At 36.9% G+C, this 13,620-nt stretch overlaps 1 protein-coding gene across 5 annotated transcripts in view; it reads left to right on the top strand.

The window, feature by feature from the left end:
- The window catches only part of ZNF385D (zinc finger protein 385D), a 413,504-nt gene that overhangs the window by 46,290 nt on the left and 353,594 nt on the right, over positions 1-13,620 (top strand). The window contains exon 2 of one of the 5 annotated variants that reach the window (XM_066194594.1): positions 4,372-4,504. The exons of the other annotated variants lie outside the window; for them this stretch is intronic. The gene's annotated coding sequence lies outside the window, so the exon portion shown is untranslated. The remainder of the gene's footprint in view (positions 1-4,371; positions 4,505-13,620) is intronic. 5 annotated transcript variants of the gene reach the window in all.

Here is a 13,620-nt window from a genome sequence, read left to right on the forward strand (position 1 = left end):
TGTTAGGCCAAAGGGCTTTTGGGTTCAGTCTGTTTTAGGATAAACCTTGGAAACAAGGAGAGAGTGGAGAGAGTGCTGCTAAGCCAAGGCTGAGCCAGGGGCGGGCTGAGCACTGTTTTGCTTGCAGAAAGAGTATATTGCCAAGCACTGAAACAAATCCCCCTTTGCTATGAATCCATAAGAGGATATTTCTGTAGGAGTATTTGTTTGACTTCATGAATATTTAGTTTGCAGAGTGTTTTGAATGCATTGTTACAATATTTCCATCATAAATATGGCCACAAAAGGACACAAAAAAGAGGATGGCGTTGGTTAAGACAGAGGCAGGGGAATGTGTGTCTTTATATATGCTCAATTAAGCCTTAGAAACTAGTAATTTATGGCCACATTGTGACACTTATGCTAACAGATGGAGTAGGATATTATGGAAAGATTCTGCCCAAATGGCTGAAGCTACAAGCATTTCCCCGTGGAAGGAAAGAGACAGAGATGATATTCTCAGTGTGATTCAGTAGTGCCTCCAAGTGTGGCAAATCCTGGACCTTTCCACTGCAGTGTCACTGACTATGAAAAACAAACAATCCTGTGGTTCAGCCCTCTTATTTCTTCAGCCTATTCTGCCTGTCAGTGGGAGTGTACAGTGCTGATGCTTTTGGGATCTTTCCAAAGAGCAGAACAGCTGGGATTCAGACTTGTGCAGTGTCTTGTTACTCTCTTTCATTAGTATTTCTGGGTGAGGAAAAAAAAAGGGAATTAAAACCCCCACAACCCTTAACACCAGATCTGGGCATGTGTCATATGGCTCTTTGGCAAACTCTCAAATGTGTATTCTGCTTTCTGCCATTTTCCTTGCAGTAAATATGTGCAGTTGCCTACTGGTGCTTAAATGGTATGTGATAATGAATTTTCCCAAAGAGATGGGAATGCCATAGCAACCTTCCTAATAAAAGGATAGCTTTTAATAATACTAGTATACTCCTGGTAATCCAGAATATGAAGGATATTTTCTATGGTGTCATGCTCAAAGAAATGTGAGACACTCACTAGGTTGTAAATAAATCTGCCTGCTCCTTCTAAAGAGCCAGAGACTGCGATAATGGCATTCAAAATGATGCTGACATCAGCCCAGTAGTTCTTGCCACGAGTGAAAGAGCAAATAGTTGCCATTTAATTCTAATGCACCGAGATAGCCTGGAGCTAAATAATACATTTTTGTTAGTAATTATTTAGCACAATCCCAAGCTGCAAAATAAATTTGCATATGACTCGTCCCTCGAGGATTATCTTGCTCAGATGGTATATGGGAACACAGGATGGTGAACGGCTCCAAGTCAGTGGTTTGTTTGCATTATTTCAACTGTTAAAATTATCAGAAGCCTTTAAATAAAAATGAAATCTAAATAAGTTACTGGTTTTAAACATTAAGGACTCCTGCATGCAATATTTAACAATATTCCATCAAAGATATTACCTTTTTATGTGAAAAGGAATGTATGAATGCAAAAACACTTTCCTGGGTCTTTTGGTATGGAACCCCTGTGGTTATTTTTATTAATGTTCAAATAATTGAACGCCTGCAGTAGATGCCATGTGAAATTCCTCTTCCTCTCATTCAGTAAATGGGAAAAAGTCAATTGATTGCTTACAAATCTTTGTGGATCAATTTTGATATAGCTTTAAAATGCAGCAATGGTTGTGTTGATTCTGAGATTAGCTCAGTTGGTTAGAACATAGCGCAAACAACAGCGATGTTGTGGGTTTGATCCCTGTCCAGGCCATTTACTTAGCAGTTGGACTCAATGGTCCTTGTGATCCCTTCCAACTCAGAATGTTCTGGGATTCTGTGTTGACCTCAGTGTAAAATACAGCGAAGGTTTGTTCATAGGCAGTGATGTGAGCTTATGTCTTTGTGTTTAGCTGTGATCTTTGGACTTCTGTGCCTCTGAATGAGCTGGATGTGACCTGTGGGGCTCCTCAAGGCTGGAATTAGGAGCTCCTGGCTCTGTTGGAATATGTTTCGTCCTCATTTGTCCCTTGCTGGGCTGGGGAGAGTGCTGCCCCCACCTTACTGTCCAGTGGAAACATTCTGGAGAGCAGTATGCAATGGGGCTCTGACAAATCCTGAAAATGACTGTACTGATGAGTAAAGAAAAACATTTATCCCCAGCAACCTCCCTCACTGGAAAATGTTGTTCCAAATTTACATCATTTTGCTCTTTCTTATTTTATTTTTACATCTCTGTGGTTTGATTGCTCCAAGGTAGCAGTGGCTGCACTAGAACTGCAGAGCTTCTCCTGTTTTCCAGGTATCACTGATCACCAAACATTGATGCTACAGTATGCATTTAACAGGATAGTACAAGGTCACTTTTTTTGGGCACCATTCTCAAATGTGGGACATTTTCCTGGCTAGAAAAGCATCTGTCCTGTGAGGGCAGGCTAGGACAACTGGGACTGTTCAGCCTGGAGAAAACTCTGGTGTGTCTTGCCAATGTATATAAATACCAGAGGATATAAGGGTGAAGCCAGGCTCTGAATTCAGATGTGCCCAGTGACAGGACAAGAGGCAGTGGGCACAAACTGAGACACAGAAGGCACTCAGATTTTGACCCTTAGCAAAGAGTGAAGACTTGGAGCCATTCTCTATTTAATGTGGACAGTGCAGGCATGTAGCAAAAATCTGGGAGGGCTTGAGGCCTGAGAATCCTAGGCAATCTAATCTTCCCACAGAATAAGGACAAAAAAAAATTCACTCTGGTTTGGTCCTCTGTAGTGAGTCTGTATGTTATCACTGACTTGGAAGTGTTGATTTGCTGATGTTGTGCAATCACAGGACTGAAGTAATTTGGCTTCATCTTTAGCAAAAGCCAGGAAAATCTGAAAGTGGTTGCTTTTTATTATGGATAAATTATACATAATATTTTCTTACATGAAATACTTGGGATTTATTGCTTTAGATATTTTTCCTTTTTGAGTTGTAACTATTTAATGCCTGTGTTTTTTTCTAAGAGATGCTATAATTAATGGACTAATAAGCTTTTTTTTAAAGTGGCATGTTACTGGGTTGTCATCTAAGGCATGCTTTTTAAGTACATTATTTATTGAGAAGTATGTTGTTTCTAATCGATTACATACCTTTGTGCATACTAATAATAGCCTCATAATTAGAGCAAAGTGCATTAGATTTCAATGTGTAGTGAATAGTGCTGTAGCATTACTGTTGACTTGCACCAAAGGTGTTAAACGTCTCTAAGAAGTGGAAAAAATTACTGAGATCTCGAGTGACATCCAGTAACCCGAGAAACCAAATTCTGCAAATAGATCTAAGTGACAAATCTAGTTATGAATTTTACCCATGATATTCTGCCAGAAGTCAAGGAGCTATCACAAAAAGAAAGACTTTTCTTTTTGGTGGCCTTCTTTCAGTCATTTCCCTTCAATAGCTTTGGTGAGTTCTCTGCATCCAAGCTGTGATGGAGACCACTGTATTGGCCAACACCTGCCCCTAGAGGTACAGAAAGATGGCATCATTTATTACAGGCTGTACCATGAGCCATGGTTATATTGCACAAAGAGGTGACCCGTTGGCTTCTCTGGCTGAAGAAGTTTAATTCCTCAAGTGCCTCTGCATGGCATACTTTGTGGGGCTCCGATCATCAAGCTGTATGCAGTTGGTTTTATTATTCTGTGGCTTGACTGCTAGGAAAAAATTGAAGCATTGGAGTTGAGTTAAATGGCAAAATGAAGATGTTATTGCAAATATTATAAATGACCTTGTTTATTTTATAGGTGCTGCCAAATAGTAGAAACATGTGAAAATAGAAATGTAACTTTTAGTGCCTCTTGCCTGCTTCTGCTGTTCTGCATTTCTCTGCTGCTGTTACTTGAAGGCTGGTGCTAAAAGATGAGAGGAATAAAATTACTACTTAGACTAATTTTTTGAAAAACTTTTCTACCCCTACCAAATTTACCCAGGTTTAGCTATCAGTGTTTTAGAATAGTGCAACTGGTATCAAACAGAATTCTTAAACTGCACAAAAAATCTCTCAGCCTACCACATGAAGATGAACTCTTCAAGCTTCTAGTTCCAGAACTTGGTTTCAGGTGATGTCAGAGAAATTAGGGATATCAATATGAATTTATTTCACTGATAAATTCAGCAGACAAATTTACAACGTATTTCTGAGTAACTACATTGGAAAATTCTGTTACCTCAGATATTGGTCTGCTCTCTTTTCTTGCCTGTGCTTATGTGAAAATATAATAATGGTTGCATGACAGATTTACTGTTGTTTACTTAGTTCTAAATGGAGAGAAAAAAATTCATAGGCCTACTACAGTGCTTTTTTCCTGTGGAATGTTATTTTCTAGTCATGCAGAGGGGATTCAGAGGTGTCCAGAGCAGCCTACAGGATGGTCTTGACAATACTGCAACTGAGCTGGGCTCTTCTCTCAGCTAAGTGACCCCCAGTGTCAGGCTGAGTGGTTCCCTCTTCCAATCGAGGTAAGAATGTGGAAATAAGAGAACAGACCTGTCCAGTTATGTCCATGTGTGGGATAACTGAATGCCTGTCCTCTCTTCCTGGGCATGGCAGTGTGTCCTCTGGAGAGCCATACCCACCTGTGGAGAGGCTGAAGATGCTGGATGCTGTTGTTGGAGGTTTGCAGTGAGCTGCTCCCACTTCATGGGCACCCAGCTGCCCTGCACCCTCTTGTACCTGCCCACAGCCTCCTGCTGGCTCTATCCACCAGGGTGGGCTGGTGCAGGAGGATAATTTTGGAAGTCTGATGCAAACTGGAGACTGAAGATGAGGAGTGATAGATGAGGTGTACCAAAGTACCCTCTCCAGTTGTTCCTTGTAAATGGAAGAGTTTTGCCCAAATAATATGTTATTGTCTGTTCAAGGTCACCCTGAAAAACAATGGCTGTGAGTGTTCTCAAATTACGGTTTGAAGCAAAGTTATTGTGGTAAAGATTTACTCTCGATACTTTAGCTGTTTCCTGCTCCAACACCATCTCTGGGCAGCTGAGATTTCAGTAATTTTTAGATACATTTCATCAAAATCCTTTGGGATTCTTCTTGAGATTTCTTGGTAATTTCATTAAATAACTGCCTTTAGTTATCCCCAAATTTCATTTTGATTGACTTTATTAAATAGGCTTTGACTTTCCTGACATTTGATTAGGAAAAGCTTTTCCTGGCATTTGCAGATGCTTAGGGTTTGCTTGGATTTCTTTTTTTTTCTTGTTTGTTTTTTTTTTCCCTTCTGTAATCAAGTTTTATGACAACCCTTCCAATTCTTTCTGTGCTTTCACTCTATATTTGAGTATCTAGACCTGCTATCACTGTTTCCCTTTTCATCTCCATTATGTTTTTTTCTGTACTTAAAATTCTCAAATTAGCTGTTTTAAGAGACTTTGGCAAACTGAGTTATTTTTACAGGCATATATAGATTCACATAATTAGATCTCTGCATCATGTCTAACCTGTAGTGTTCATGAACAGCACTTCATAAATTTTGGCTTCTATTCTGATTTGGGGCTTTTAGACAACTTAAATGTTGGATTATTAGTTGGAAGTTTTATAAAAGTTTAAAAAAATGTAAATTTTATGTGCTTGATGACAAACCTGATGTTTTTGACCTCTGTTCCCAGCAAATCCCAAATTTAGTGAGCAACCATGGTGAAAGTGACAAGCCATTGCTAATTAACTTTTCATGCTTTGGGCAAGCTGCTTATGCAGGTCATTTAAATGGCTATTTGAGGGCAGGTAGGTATTTTATTTCCCTGGAAAAATTTTGCAGTTAATAAAGTCTGAAGTGCCTTGATTTTTAACTCCAAAAAATTAACTTATGTAGAAAGAAATGAAATGAAGGTAAGTTAATAAAAGTTCATTAAAATACTATAAAAAAATGAGCACAGAATAAAATATGAAAAGAAACTGGAGAACATTAGGTAAGATGGTGGAGAAAAACAGTGATTTCTTTTTCCCCTCAGTGCTAAATGGAATATCCTTGTGCATCACAGTAGGAAGGGAAATGCATGTGAAGATAAAAAGCATCTGACTAAAATAAGAGATGATTCTGGGAAAATGAAGAAAAACTAAGGACTCTGTCATTGCTGCAGTTAGTGGGAAGATAAGAATTGTAGGCTACATCTTTTTTTAATAAAATAAGGCAAAGCAAATTATTTTGGGGTTTTTTTGTAATGTGTTTGGAGAAATATCCATTAATTCATGTTCAGTCTTATGGAACAGAATTAAGGGGAAAACAATGACAAGCTTTCTGAAATATCAATTTGTAGTTAGAAATTCAGCCAATGGACATTTATCTGAAGCAATAGGTGTGTCTTTTTGTTGTTGTTGTTCTTAATAGTTAATCTGTGAAGAAAAATACTCTCATGGTAGAGACAGATAAATGGGGAGAACTATAATTCTGGTTTATAGTACCTTCTGATTCTTGACTCATTCTGGAGAATAAGGAGGCTAAGATTCAAGTTTATATCCCAGCAAAATGTGCTTAGCCATGGGGATACTCTTGTGGTTGCTTGTCTTGAAAATTGTCTGCTCGATTTATAGTATTATTACTATTATTGCTATCTTATTGTAAAATTCCATACCTTCCTGTGTTTTGTAAATCCAGTCTTGCAAATGCCCATACAGGAATTTTGAGTTTTCCCAGGTTTTCAGAAGAGAAGCAGCTTTTATTTAGTTTTGGCTTTACCTTTTTTCAGCTGTTCTGATTTTATTCTTGCAGAATAGTAATTCCCAAGGACAGATCGTCTTCAAAGCTTTGGCCTATGTACATAAGCAGTGATACCTTTTGACAGCAATTCCAGAATTTTCTTATCTCTCATTTTCTTCTATCTAAAATATCTTCTGAACCTATTTAAGTACTTCTGAAATTTATAAATATGAGAAGTACTTGGGAAGTCGATACCTAAGTATTTTATACCTAAAATTCAAGGTAGACTTTTAATGATTTTTACCATTCTATCAAATAGCAGACAAATATTTTTGAAATTAATCAGATGGTTGCTATTCAGGCAATCATGTCATCTTGAGACCCGCCTTTTGTTTGGGCAGCTAACAGAATGATATATCTATTTTTCCCTCCTCTTTTAGGTATTACAATATAACCTACTTTCCCTTTTCCCCTATTCAATATATTTTTGTTGTCTTTTTCAGTGCTACATTGAGGAAAAATATTAAATAGTAAATCAGATGAAAAGCGAGACAGTGTTTTCTCTTTGTATTTATTTATTAAGTATAAATATTTTAATTTCATGAATAAAAGCTAGAACTGAGAATGATGCTGGAAATTTGGAGAAGGATAGCAATGATAAGAATAGCTTGATAAGTCTATTAATAGAATGTATTTTAGGAAATACTGTCCATATCAAAGAGCTGAGTCTATATTGATTATAGGAACATGGCACTTCTGGATTCCTGTGTGGCCTGGTAACGTCTTGGAGTCCCGTGGTTGCTTACCCATATTTTTGACGTGCTCTTAAAGTTAAAACGTTGCTCTGTTGTCATCTTTACTCCATTTTTCTGTTCTTGATCCTTTTCCTGAAAACATCCCACTGTGTAGTACTAATTTAACTGTTGAGAATACACAGATACAGTAAGCTACAGTGCAATATTTTTAGTATTTCAGTAATACATTATTTATATATCACTGACACAAGTAGTGCATGGAGATTCTTTACTGACAGCTTCACAGCAGCACCCTTTTCAGTCTTCTTACATTCATGCTGCCAGGATATTGCATACTTAGTGTCACTGGGATGTGAGTCAGAAATACTTTATGTTGCAATGCATTGTCCCAGTATATTTCAGCTGCATGCATTTTTTGAGTGCCTGTCTGCAAATGCCCCCCACCTCCCTTTAATTTTTGCAGAGAAATGTCTTAATTATCTCATAGAATCATGAGCCATTACAATTCTCAAGAAAATATCTTTGGCATATTCTTGTATTGTCATTGTGTCTTTGTACAAAACCTGTTCATTAGGGGTACTAACTGCATTATTCCACGGAACTCTGCCAATAAAAAGAAATCATGTATGTCTTGAATATCAAGATTTAAATTTATCAAGTTAAATCAAGATCTTTTCACGTGAATGATGTTATAAATGTATGTTACAGGGTTGGCTTTCTGCAAGATATGTGTTATATGAGTAATAATGTTGTGGTAAGGATATAAGTTTTTCTTTTATTTCTGCTATTAGTAAAGAGAACTAAGCATAGTGGTATTAGCTGATATTAGTATGCTTAAACTGTCTGTTTGGTCGGGATAACATCCAGTGAACATGTAAAGAAGACTCTGCTATTTGCTTGAACTGTCTGTTTGGTTGGGATAACATCCAGTGAACATGTGAAAAGAGACTCTGCTATTGATACACCAACTATCAGCATCTACCATCTGAAGAAAGCATGGACCAAGGCCCGAACTGGAGGTGATGACGAAGACACGGGCAAGAACCACACATGCTCTAAAAAGGCAGACCCAAGGAGGGGCCATGCAAAACAGTTCCTGGAATATGGAAACTAGTTTATGGAAAAATATGAATATTCAACAGACTGATGCAATAGAAAGGGTATTTAAAGTATGACTTTGATATAGCAGTGTGTGGACTTGGCTAAGTGCCAAGTCACCCTGCCAGCTGTACTTTGCTTTTTTCAATCTCTTGTGTCTTATTATTTTATTAAATCTGTTTCTTAAATTTTACATAGAAAGTGAACCTCGTTTTTCACAATGAGAAAAGGCAGTATTTGACCTGTGCTGTTCCATAGGAAGGTGACAAGCTGTTGATTTTTCCTCCAGAAGGTTTGTTCTCTAGTGCTTATGAAGTGTCTTGTCATTTAGGAGCTGACTGCCCAGCATTGTTTTTTTAAAAAAATACAATACAAAGTTAGGAATTTTTAGGAAGAAGTAGAAAGTAGAACTTCATGATGGCACTGAATGATTCTGTGGTTTGTCTGCATGTTCAGTATTTGATTCTGGTATCCATCTCTCAACATGAAGTAGAAATAGAGTGGATTCTATAAAGGGCAGCAAGTATGATCAGGGTAAGCAATGATTTCTCTGCAAGGAGGGTCTAAATTGGCTAGGACTCTATCCTGAAAAAGGGACCTTATTTTGGTACTCTATAAAATCATAAGTGTCATGGAGAAAATTACTAGGGAAGAAATGTTCACTGTCTCATCCAAGAAAAGAACAAGAGTTCAGTGCATAAACTGAACTTGCTGCAGGAAGCTCCAAATAAAAGTTGGCATGAATGGAGATTATGGCTGGACAATTTAAAAGAAAAGCCATCTCGGAAGCACTATTTTAAAAACAAAGCCCACAAAAAATCCCACAAACAATGAAACAAACTGAAAAACAGTCTCCTAAAGGAAATCTCAGTGTTCCAGTCTTGAAAATCCACTAACTGTTGGAGTCTGAGGGTATTCTAGGAATTCATGATATATACTTGTTCCATTTTGAAACACTTCCATCCCTCCTATTAACTTTTGTTCTTCTAGACATCCTGGGGGGAACTTGGGTATCTCATACTCATGGGCTACCAGCAGATTAGCAGGTAGAAGGAAGTTATTTTTAAACATAATTTATTTTGAAATAATACGTGGTAAAGTATTCCTATATATACATATCTAAAGATACCTTAAAGGTGTTATTCACTATAGTTCAGTTTAAAGTAGTACGCTGGTATAGGAAGCTGGTTTCCCAAATTCTTGACTTGTAACGGTGATAAAATTCTTGCTACTCCTATGAAAGTATGCAGAAATCTGGTTTGAGCTTTATGGCACTTTTTTAAGGCTTTGTGGTTTAATTTTCTGTGTATATATATTTGGAAGTAAAAACTATAAATGTAGTGGTGCAAAGCAAATACATTATAAAGAGTGTATTTTTTTTTTAAGAACACAAGTGATTCCGTATATTCCATTTGTATAATCCCTGCTTTTAAGTAATACTTGATGAAGGAGTTTAATAGCGCCATTTTTCTTCCTATTTTTCTCATATGCTCTGTCGCTGTATATGAAGAAATCTCTTCAGTAGCACTTACATTGTTACTGGGAAAAAGAAAGACTTCGTTTCCCCCAGAAAAGTCACAGAGGCATGCGGCAAGGAAACTCTATAGATCTCGAGAAGGTTTTTTAAGGGAGGTGCTCTAATAGTCGTTTTGACGATGTTGCTAATGTGCAGGTGTGAGGAACAGAACTCATGGCATTGTTGAAACTGGCCTCTTTACAAAGTTTACAAAGCTGTGGTGCAAGGACTATTTGTTAAGAAGGCAACCCAGCAGGTTGTGCAAAAAACACAATCTCCCTGTCACCTTCCTGTGATAATGAAAGGACATAGAGGTATTCTGTACTTTGCCCATGAAAAGTATTTGGATCCTGTGTGATTTATTGAAGCAGTTTATCTACAAAAACAGCATTGCAAGTTTTTTAAAAAATAGAAGTATTTAGTTATATTTTTAAGATAAAAAATTGATAGTGGGTCCTGTTTTGTGTTTTAGTTATTTATAGGTTCCTACTGAGTGCCTTGAGCTATGCGTATAGAAATCATCTTTGCTATAAAAAGGACCCACTGATTCCTTCCCAAGAGGCTTTTTTCATTGTACAAAGCAAAATAAAAAAAACTGCTTATAGTGCACATCTGTGATGTTGTGTAGCTTAAATTTCTCCTGCTGCTTGACATTTACTTACCTGGAGTGTAACTCAGAGAATGGCTTGTCATTGTGGTGACTTCTTTTTTTCTTTAATGAGTGTGTTAAATTTGAATAACTACATTAATGTGACATTATTGCTGAAATTTACACACGTAGAGTGAGTAAATTTGGAATAATGATTCCCACAATGCTCATAACTTGTCCCTTTTCCTCACTGTTTTCTGTTACCCTCATTAAGCTTTTGTGTGTTTTTGAAGACAGAATATTGCTTCTCTGGTTGAATCACTGCTTTTCTTAGATACGGCTTGATTTTACTAAGTTTGTAATCATGTTATAATTTCCTCAGCAGAAGTTTAATGTCAGTGAAATAAATACAGTGGGAAAATTCAGAAATATCTCTTTCCTCAAACAAGATTTTAGCTCAAATGAGGATAGTGTCAGGGACTGAAATTGTGCAGAAGTTCTGGCCAAGGGAAGATCAGTCATCAGGTTTTAATGGAGGCCAAGCAGAATTTTTTTTTTTTTTTTTTTTTTGGTATTTTGCACCTCTACAGTGTTAGGCTTTTGCAACATGTTCCAGTAACTGGATTTCTGCTGGCACAGTGACATTATTTTCTTAGGTGAGATCAATTAACACAACATGCAAATGCTCCAGATTTAATTTAATTGAGTCTAAATGAACAGTTATGCCAGATTAACTGTGTTGGCAGAAGGCTATGAATCTTTTCCTGAGAGAAGCTCTATTGAAAATCTTTTCAGCCTGAGTAGCTATGAAATTTTTGGAATAAGAGTTTAAGTCTATAGCTTGCTTGAGAGAAAACAGCAGATTGGGGAAGATAGGTATTGGCACATCCAAAACTTATTCTCAGAATAATGTGAACTCTTTGGAAATACAGTTTAATCGGAACAAAGAGAGTGACTGCAGTGACAGCAGCTTCTTTTATTTGAGTGAACTTATTATGTGCTTTTACTTACTTTTGTAAAAAAAGGCAAAAAAAAAAAAGCTTTAACTTCCAAAAAGGTGTTTTATTCATTCTTAGAAGCTTTGCTTGCTTTATTTCAGAAATAAGCATCCTTCTAATTAGCAAAGGACAGAGTGTGGCTCTGTAATAAGAACGTTATTTTAAGGTCAGGCCCTACAAGACAAACGATCCTTTAGTGCTATTATTAGCAAGTCTTTTAGCCAGTGGCAGAGGGCAGGATTGTCAGGCAGTCAGCAGATGTCCCCAGGTGAATTGTTACAGTGGCTACCCGCAAACCTGGTGTCAACTGTGTAGTTTAGCCCTACACCCTACAGTATTTAGGCTTCTCTTCTCCTTCAAGGTGGCATCTCCACAGGCTTCTTTGCAGATCAGCAAGCAAAGATATTTTTGTTTGTTTGTTTTCCTGTTTAAACAAGGCAATTTTCATTGTTCTTTTTTTTTCTTTTTTTGTTTTTTAATATCTATAAATGCTGTAAGTTTGTATTTACCTACTCAAAGTGAAAGTTTACTAAATTAATCACATGTCTTGCTCCTTCATCTGGTACTTAGCCTGGCTGAGATCTAGCAAAAACCATATAATGCTTCTTGTTTCACGGTGTGTATTTGGAGCTATCTCTGTGCATAGATTCATGAAAAATAATCTAATGCATAGGTGAATGTATTTCACATATGTCAAAAACAAACAAAAGGTGCTTCATCAAGCATCCTCCAAGCAAATTACCTCTTGAGCTAAAACATTTTATCCTAAGAGTAATTTTCTTTTAATAATTTACAGAAGAGACTCATTTGAAAGTTCTTTCACCTTAATGACTGCTGTTGGTAGCACAAAGCTCCAGTGTCATCAGCATTCTGCACCTAAACCTGCCATCTGCTGAGGAACTGCCAGGTACATTAACTCTTATCAATTTAGCAGAGATTTGTTTTAGGGGGAGCTGCCTTCTTCATAAAAAGTTCAGATTGAGCCTTGACACTTAATCTAAATACTGGAGCTAGAGGAATTTTCCTGGAGGTAATTTTGAGTGATTATTACTTGATTAAAGTAGTTCTCTGTGTCAGTTTCAATCACGAATTGGCCTTCTATGTGCCAGAGACAAGGGTTTATCATGCTGATGGACATTGGTGTGCAACTGAGTGTTTTTCACATAAATTGGAAAGAGCAGTTGGGTAATCCCCTTTTGCAAGCTGTAGCAAATCCCACAGAGTGGCTCTGCAAACATGTCCATCTCATGCAGTAGCACAAAGCAGCTAAAAGTGAAATACCTTTTTCACCTCCTGTTTTCATAAGGTAGACTTCCATGTGTGTCAGATTTGTTGTGTATGACAGAAATTAATGTAAAATAAATAAGCATTCTCAGGTAATGAAATTTTAAATATGTCAAAAATGTAATATGACTGAATTGGATATTCATTTTACTGACTATAAAGAGAAGAACTGATTGTAGCAAATACTTAATTATTTTGTTTTTTTTTTTCCTGTACTGAAATCAGGCGTGTATATAATTTTTAAGCCTAAAATAACAGGAATAATGAGCTCTTGTGCCGTGTTCCAAGTACATTATGGTTGGATTTGCAGCAAGGCAGGTTTGACTGTGGTTTTCTGCCAGTTTTGAAAGAAGTTACTCAGTTCAGAGGTAAATAAATCTTTCTTGTCCTCACTGTACCTTTGTAAAATTAGTAAGATTATGATGGAACAACTAATGTAAATAAAAGAAGAATCTCAGTTGCAGATCACATTTGAAAATTGGTTTTAGATTTCAAGTCTTGCATGAAGTAGGAATTCTAATTTCCAGAAGTTTCTCTTCAGGATTTTTTTTGTGATCAGTTGCTGTTAACTTAGAATATAGAAAAGTGACCATTTAATAATCACATTTCCGTCTACATTAACTTAATCAAAACTTTTACTTGACAACTCTTGTTTAGTTAGGTCTGTTGAGAATTACATATAATTTGGTATGGCTA

The sequence above is a fragment of the Chamaea fasciata genome, unplaced genomic scaffold (assembly GCF_029207755.1).
Source record: "Chamaea fasciata isolate MVZ Bird 193981 ecotype frontalis unplaced genomic scaffold, bChaFas1.0.hap1 SCAF_1, whole genome shotgun sequence".
NCBI classification, from domain to species: Eukaryota; Metazoa; Chordata; class Aves; order Passeriformes; family Sylviidae; genus Chamaea; species Chamaea fasciata.